Genomic DNA, 7,500 nt, shown 5'->3' with positions numbered 1-7,500 from the left:
AGGTCTCCCTCAGCATGAGCTCCTGCAACGACGATACCGCCATCTATGGGACGCCAAGCCGACTAAGACATCGATGGGCCCACAGTGCCCATCTTTCGACGCCACCCACAAAGCATGCAGCCTGTGTCGACCACAGCACCCAAACGCCAGTGCCTCTGCCGCACAACGTCGTGGACCGGCAATCACACCACCCGCACCCGCTCGTGCCCCACCCCAACCGCCAAACTCGCAACGCCAGCGGATGAACGGCGGAAGTTTCCCGCACTCGTAATGTGCAATCCACACCTATAACTTGCGTTTCATGAAGAGTTATGTCCAATATGCGACATTCCCGCTGTCCCTATACATGAGCTGCGAGCTGTACCACGTACAAGCTACAGACGCGATCGCATTGCTCACTGTACTGATTCCCATGCCGAGCGATCAGCTAGGAAGCGCCCCATCCATGTCGGTACCCGTGGGCGTTGCACTCGCAGTCGCAAAAAACGTTGGGCAAATATATATCTCGGAACAGTAACGACAGTCGGAGCCTCCTGGCGTTGCACTCGCAGTCGCAAAAAACGCTGGGCAAATATATTTCTCGGAAGAGTAACGACAGTCCGAGCCTCCTGCGTGGGAAGAGTCTTTCTAGGCCCTGACCCACGGGAAGGGTTTAGCTTCCCCCATCCCGGACATTTGAAGTCGTCACACTACCGGTATTGACTAATAGACTGATTGCTGATAATCACTAGCCATACACTGGGGGAAACGGCCGACAGGGGCAGCAACATAGTGGAGCCGCAGTGTCACTAATGTACAGAGATAGAACAGTTTCGACTGGAACCAGAGTAACCGTATACACGGCACTGATTAGTAATAAATGCAGAGCCATCAGAATACAGATAATATATACAACCGTCCCTATACATGCTGAAAGACTCTGCACACAATGAGAACCACACGTCAGCCAGACACTATCACACACTACTCTCTGCCTCTAACAGGCACACACACAATATCTAACCACCAGCATGGAAGAACATCCGGTGCATCCTCTCCGCCACATTACACAATCCACACTATCATAACCAGACCGGGAGGTCCACCCAGAAAACAGAATATCCCACCCTTCCGACATCCGCCATTGCTCAGCTAAGCCACGAACACCCACACATGTCCTACACAGGGGTGCACCCAACATCACCATACTGCCTCCTGTCACAGTACACAAACAATGGCAGGAATGAAAGACACAGATCTGCCACAACCTTGGAATCGGAGCGCCGCCTGTCATGAGCCACAAGTGCATCCTGACGTGACAAATCGGATGATCCCGCAGGCATGCACTTACGATAATCACTATCAACGAACCTGCCGCCGCCCCCCCCCCCCCCAAATACACCTTTCCCTACAACAATGTGTACCTTAACCTAAGCTATATCGTACCTTAACCTAACCGACATTGCGCCTTAACCTAACCTACGTTGTACCTTAACCTAACCTATGTTGTACCTTAACCTAACCTACGTTGTACCTTAACCTAACCTACGTTGTGCCTTAACCTAACCTACGTTGTGCCTTAACCTAACCTACGTTGTGCCTTAACCTAACCTACGTTGTGCCTTAACCTAACCTACGTTGTGCCTTAACCTAACCTACGTTGTGCCTTAACCTAACCTACGTTGTGCCTTAACCTAACCTACGTTGTGCCTTAACCTAACCTACGTTGTGCCTTAACCTAACCTACGTTGTGCCTTAACCTAACCTACGTTGTGCCTTAACCTAACCTACGTTGTGCCTTAACCTAACCTACGTTGTGCCTTAACCTAACCTACGTTGTGCCTTAACCTAACCTACGTTGTGCCTTAACCTAACCTACGTTGTGCCTTAACCTAACCTACGTTGTGCCTTAACCTAACCTACGTTGTGCCTTAACCTAACCTACGTTGTGCCTTAACCTAACCTACGTTGTGCCTTAACCTAACCTACGTTGTGCCTTAACCTAACCTACGTTGTGCCTTAACCTAACCTACGTTGTGCCTTAACCTAACCTACGTTGTGCCTTAACCTAACCTACGTTGTGCCTTAACCTAACCTACGTTGTGCCTTAACCTAACCTACGTTGTGCCTTAACCTAACCTACGTTGTGCCTTAACCTAACCTACGTTGTGCCTTAACCTAACCTACGTTGTGCCTTAACCTAACCTACGTTGTGCCTTAACCTAACCTACGTTGTGCCTTAACCTAACTTACGTTGTGCCTTAACCTAACTTACGTTGTGCCTTAACCTAACTTACGTTGTGCCTTAACCTAACCCATGTTGTGCCTTAACCTAACCCATGTTGTGCCTTAACCTAACCCATGTTGTGCCTTAACCTAACCCATGTTGTGCCTTAACGTAACCCATGTTGTGCCTTAACGTAACCCATGTTGTGCCTTAACGTAACCCATGTTGTGCCTTAACGTAACCCATGTTGTGCCTTAACGTAACCCATGTTGTGCCTTAACGTAACCCATGTTGTGCCTTAACGTAACCCATGTTGTGCCTTAACGTAACCCATGTTGTGCCTTAACGTAACCCATGTTGTGCCTTAACGTAACCCATGTTGTGCCTTAACGTAACCCAATTTGTGCCTTAACGTAACCCAATTTGTGCCTTAACGTAACCCAATTTGTGCCTTAACGTAACCTAATTTGTGCCTTAACGTAACCTAATTTGTGCCTTAACGTAACCCATATTGCGCCTCAACCTAACCTATATTGCGCCTTAACCTGACGCACGTTGTCGCTGAACCTGCTCTGTAATTGTTATGCAACTCGTTAAATTAGTGTAGTGTTGCCTAACCGCAACCCTCGCAATATAGTTCGCTATTCGCACTGCCCGGTCCCCTGTGTATCGCGTCATGTTAAACACCTTGCAAGTGTTGCTGACTTTCCACATGCTCCTGCTATACACTGTAATGTGGATAGCAGCAGGACGTACATGCCCCCCCCTTCCCCCCTGCCTTCGCAAGCTGGTCGTTGAGAAGTTTGCATGTTCAATGCCCTTCGCATGCCGACGTACTCAGCCTACGTTGTGGTACGGCCTGTCACCTGTCCGCGGATGTACGCAAAACCCACAAACTGTGCTGCACATTGGTCCGTATGTACTGAATGATACATCGTGGCACATGTGTGACCGTACGACGACTGCGCCTAGCAACGGCGGACCATACAGTCCAAATATTGTGGACGCAGCTACGTGTCGTCTCCCTTTAGGAGCTGGATTGCAGTGTGGTACGCCATTCAGACGTGTGGGAGGAACGGACGCCCTGGATGGCGATCAGCATGAGCAGTCTGTTGATGTAGTGGAGCGTGTATTCGGACGTAGTCGTCTCTTCTCACACACTGTGATAGCATGTTGCACCGCGTTCCACATCTGCGACATGCTGCAGAGGCCGGCTGACAGTCGTTCGCGCAATGGACACCGCATACGTACGGGGGCTACCTTCCACGTGTTCTCTAGGCGTGCACATGTTGTTGCGTCTATGTGGGCAGACGTAGTGTGTTGTGACACCTGACACAGGCATGCAATACTCGTTGCAAATGGCGATGGACGTCTACGTTTGCTGGTGACGTTACGCAAATGAACAACTGGTAACCCGTTGTGGTGCGGTTGTTCTCGCTAGAGGTGAATCAGTGTTGGCGACGATCGGTCGAGCTATTAACCGGTTGTTTCATGGATACCCACCATGCCCACGAACGTGAAAGGGGACCCACCATGCCCACGAACGTGAAAGGGGATCTGGGTGTGAGGCGATACGCGGCGGTGGCTGGGTGGGACCGTCCCCGGCCGGTGAGGGGGGGCCGCCCGGCGTGCTGGCAGCGCGGTGCGTGGGCGCACGCGCTACAGCCGGCTGGTGGGGGCGGCCAGTGGCAGGCGCGCCGGCCGACGGACGCGGCAGGCGGCGCAGCTGCGCGCCGGCGCCCCCTGCTCGCGGCGCCTTGCGGCCAAAGTAGGTCCTCGCGGGCCCGGTGCGAAGCGCGGTGGCCATCTGCAGTGTGCTGGTCCGATTGAGGACTGTGTGCGCTGAGGATGCGCCGCCGCCCGGCGCTCGGCGCCGCGACGCCGTCTGCTGCTCGGTCGCCCCAGCGGTTCTCGCAGGTGGTTTGTATCGCAGCTGTGCGGACGTGTTGGCGCGTGCGCTGTGCTGGGAGAGTTCGCTTCGGCACCCAAGTGGGGCTTTTGTCCTTCTGTGGCGCTGGCGTTGGAGCTGCCGGTCACCGTAGGTGGCGCGTGTTGTCTCCCGCCGGCAATGCCACGACAGCACGCTCCCGGGCCTCTGTCGGCAGCGGCAAGCTCAGTTGGGAGCACGGGTGGTCGCACCTAAAGCGTCTACTCGCCTAACTCCGGGCGATTGCGCCTCTCTCGAACCCGACCAAGTACTTAGGACGGCGCTGCGCGCCGCCGGGACCTGAGAGGGTTTCGAGGTGTGTTGTGCAGGGGAGCTCAGCCTCCTCCTGTTTGCAGAATAATTGAGCGGACGCTTGCGTGTTCGCGCGGGCCCCCGGGACACACTCCCGGGCGGCCGGCTGCTCAGCTCTAGTTGACGCAGCTCCCTGGTTGATCCTGCCAGTAGTCATATGCTTGTCTCAAAGATTAAGCCATGCATGTCTCAGTACAAGCCGCATTAAGGTGAAACCGCGAATGGCTCATTAAATCAGTTATGGTTCCTTAGATCGTACCCACGTTACTTGGATAACTGTGGTAATTCTAGAGCTAATACATGCAAACAGAGTCCCGACCAGAGATGGAAGGGACGCTTTTATTAGATCAAAACCAATCGGTCGGCTCGTCCGGTCCGTTTGCCTTGGTGACTCTGAATAACTTTGGGCTGATCGCACGGTCCTCGTACCGGCGACGCATCTTTCAAATGTCTGCCTTATCAACTGTCGATGGTAGGTTCTGCGCCTACCATGGTTGTAACGGGTAACGGGGAATCAGGGTTTGATTCCGGAGAGGGAGCCTGAGAAACGGCTACCACATCCAAGGAAGGCAGCAGGCGCGCAAATTACCCACTCCCGGCACGGGGAGGTAGTGACGAAAAATAACGATACGGGACTCATCCGAGGCCCCGTAATCGGAATGAGTACACTTTAAATCCTTTAACGAGTATCTATTGGAGGGCAAGTCTGGTGCCAGCAGCCGCGGTAATTCCAGCTCCAATAGCGTATATTAAAGTTGTTGCGGTTAAAAAGCTCGTAGTTGGATTTGTGTCCCACGCTGTTGGTTCACCGCCCGTCGGTGTTTAACTGGCATGTATCGTGGGACGTCCTGCCGGTGGGGCGAGCCGAAGGCGTGCGACCGCCTCGTGCGTGCTCGTGCGTCCCGAGGCGGACCCTGTTGAAATCCTACCAGGGTGCTCTTTATTGAGTGTCTCGGTGGGCCGGCACGTTTACTTTGAACAAATTAGAGTGCTTAAAGCAGGCAAGCCCGCCTGAATACTGTGTGCATGGAATAATGGAATAGGACCTCGGTTCTATTTTGTTGGTTTTCGGAACCCGAGGTAATGATTAATAGGGACAGGCGGGGGCATTCGTATTGCGACGTTAGAGGTGAAATTCTTGGATCGTCGTAAGACGAACAGAAGCGAAAGCATTTGCCAAGTATGTTTTCATTAATCAAGAACGAAAGTTAGAGGTTCGAAGGCGATCAGATACCGCCCTAGTTCTAACCATAAACGATGCCAGCCAGCGATCCGCCGCAGTTCCTCCGATGACTCGGCGGGCAGCCTCCGGGAAACCAAAGCTTTTGGGTTCCGGGGGAAGTATGGTTGCAAAGCTGAAACTTAAAGGAATTGACGGAAGGGCACCACCAGGAGTGGAGCCTGCGGCTTAATTTGACTCAACACGGGAAACCTCACCAGGCCCGGACACCGGAAGGATTGACAGATTGATAGCTCTTTCTTGATTCGGTGGGTGGTGGTGCATGGCCGTTCTTAGTTGGTGGAGCGATTTGTCTGGTTAATTCCGATAACGAACGAGACTCTAGCCTGCTAACTAGTCGCGTGACATCCTTCGTGCTGTCAGCGATTACTTTTCTTCTTAGAGGGACAGGCGGCTTCTAGCCGCACGAGATTGAGCAATAACAGGTCTGTGATGCCCTTAGATGTTCTGGGCCGCACGCGCGCTACACTGAAGGAATCAGCGTGTCTTCCTAGGCCGAAAGGTCGGGGTAACCCGCTGAACCTCCTTCGTGCTAGGGATTGGGGCTTGCAATTGTTCCCCATGAACGAGGAATTCCCAGTAAGCGCGAGTCATAAGCTCGCGTTGATTACGTCCCTGCCCTTTGTACACACCGCCCGTCGCTACTACCGATTGAATGATTTAGTGAGGTCTTCGGACTGGTACGCGGCATTGACTCTGTCGTTGCCGATGCTACCGGAAAGATGACCAAACTTGATCATTTAGAGGAAGTAAAAGTCGTAACAAGGTTTCCGTAGGTGAACCTGCGGAAGGATCATTACCGACTAGACTGCATGTCTTTCGATGTGCGTGTCGTGTCGCGCAACACGCAGCTACCTGTACGGCTCGCAGTAGCCGTGCGCCGCGTGCGGAACCACGCGTTCGTCTCAAAACTAACGGCAATGTTGTGTGGTACGAGCGCTGAAGCGCTGGAGCGGCTGGCCTGCGGCACCTGGCGCCTGGCGCCGGTTTTGAATGACTTTCGCCCGACTGCCTGTCCGCTCCGGTGTGGAGCCGTACGACGCCCATCGGCCGTGAGGCCGTTGGACACTGAACGCTGGAACAGGGCCGCCACACGCCTCAGTCCCGCCTATGCAACTGTCTCGAAAGAGATGGTGGAAACTATGAAAAGATCACCCAGGACGGTGGATCACTCGGCTCGTGGGTCGATGAAGAACGCAGCAAATTGCGCGTCGACATGTGAACTGCAGGACACATGAACATCGACGTTTCGAACGCACATTGCGGTCCATGGATTCCGTTCCCGGGCCACGTCTGGCTGAGGGTCGGCTACGTATACTGAAGCGCGCGGCGTTTGCCCCGCTTCGCTGACCTGGGAGTGTCGTGGCCGCCTGTGGGGCCGGCCGCGTCTCCTTAAACGTGCGATGCGCGCCCGTCGCCTGGCGGTTCGCATACCGGTACTTACTCGGTAGCGTGCACAGCCGGCTGGCGGCGTGGCGTGCGACACCTCGTACAACGACCTCAGAGCAGGCGAGACTACCCGCTGAATTTAAGCATATTACTAAGCGGAGGAAAAGAAACTAACAAGGATTCCCCCAGTAGCGGCGAGCGAACAGGGAAGAGTCCAGCACCGAACCCCGCAGGCGGCCGCCTGTCGTGGCATGTGGTGTTTGGGAGGGTCCACTACCCCGACGCCTCGCGCCGAGCCCAAGTCCAACTTGAATGAGGCCACGGCCCGTAGAGGGTGCCAGGCCCGTAGCGGCCGGTGCGAGCGTCGGCGGGACCTCTCCTTCGAGTCGGGTTGCTTGAGAGTGCAGCTCCAAGTGGGTGGTAAAC

At 54.2% G+C, this 7,500-nt stretch overlaps 3 non-coding genes across 3 annotated transcripts in view; all 3 read left to right on the top strand.

The window, feature by feature from the left end:
- The first annotated feature begins 4,575 nt into the window (after positions 1-4,575).
- Positions 4,576-6,484, top strand: LOC126436334 (small subunit ribosomal RNA). The gene has a single exon (XR_007580596.1). It is a non-coding gene; the product is annotated as a small subunit ribosomal RNA (ribosomal RNA).
- A 353-nt stretch (positions 6,485-6,837) lies between these two features.
- On the top strand, positions 6,838-6,992 carry LOC126436388 (5.8S ribosomal RNA). Its single transcript, XR_007580623.1, has one exon. It is a non-coding gene; the product is annotated as a 5.8S ribosomal RNA (ribosomal RNA).
- Positions 6,993-7,180: 188 nt separating this feature from the next.
- LOC126436345 (large subunit ribosomal RNA) overlaps positions 7,181-7,500 on the top strand; it is a 4,222-nt gene continuing 3,902 nt past the window's right edge. The window contains exon 1 of the ribosomal RNA XR_007580606.1: positions 7,181-7,500. This exon is cut by the window's right edge and continues 3,902 nt beyond it. This is a non-coding gene — a ribosomal RNA (large subunit ribosomal RNA).

The sequence above is a fragment of the Schistocerca serialis genome, unplaced genomic scaffold, assembly GCF_023864345.2.
Source record: "Schistocerca serialis cubense isolate TAMUIC-IGC-003099 unplaced genomic scaffold, iqSchSeri2.2 HiC_scaffold_1235, whole genome shotgun sequence".
NCBI lineage: Eukaryota > Metazoa > Arthropoda > Insecta > Orthoptera > Acrididae > Schistocerca > Schistocerca serialis.
The sequence above is the reverse complement of the archived record's forward strand: the minus strand, read 5'-3'. Positions and strand labels throughout refer to the sequence as shown.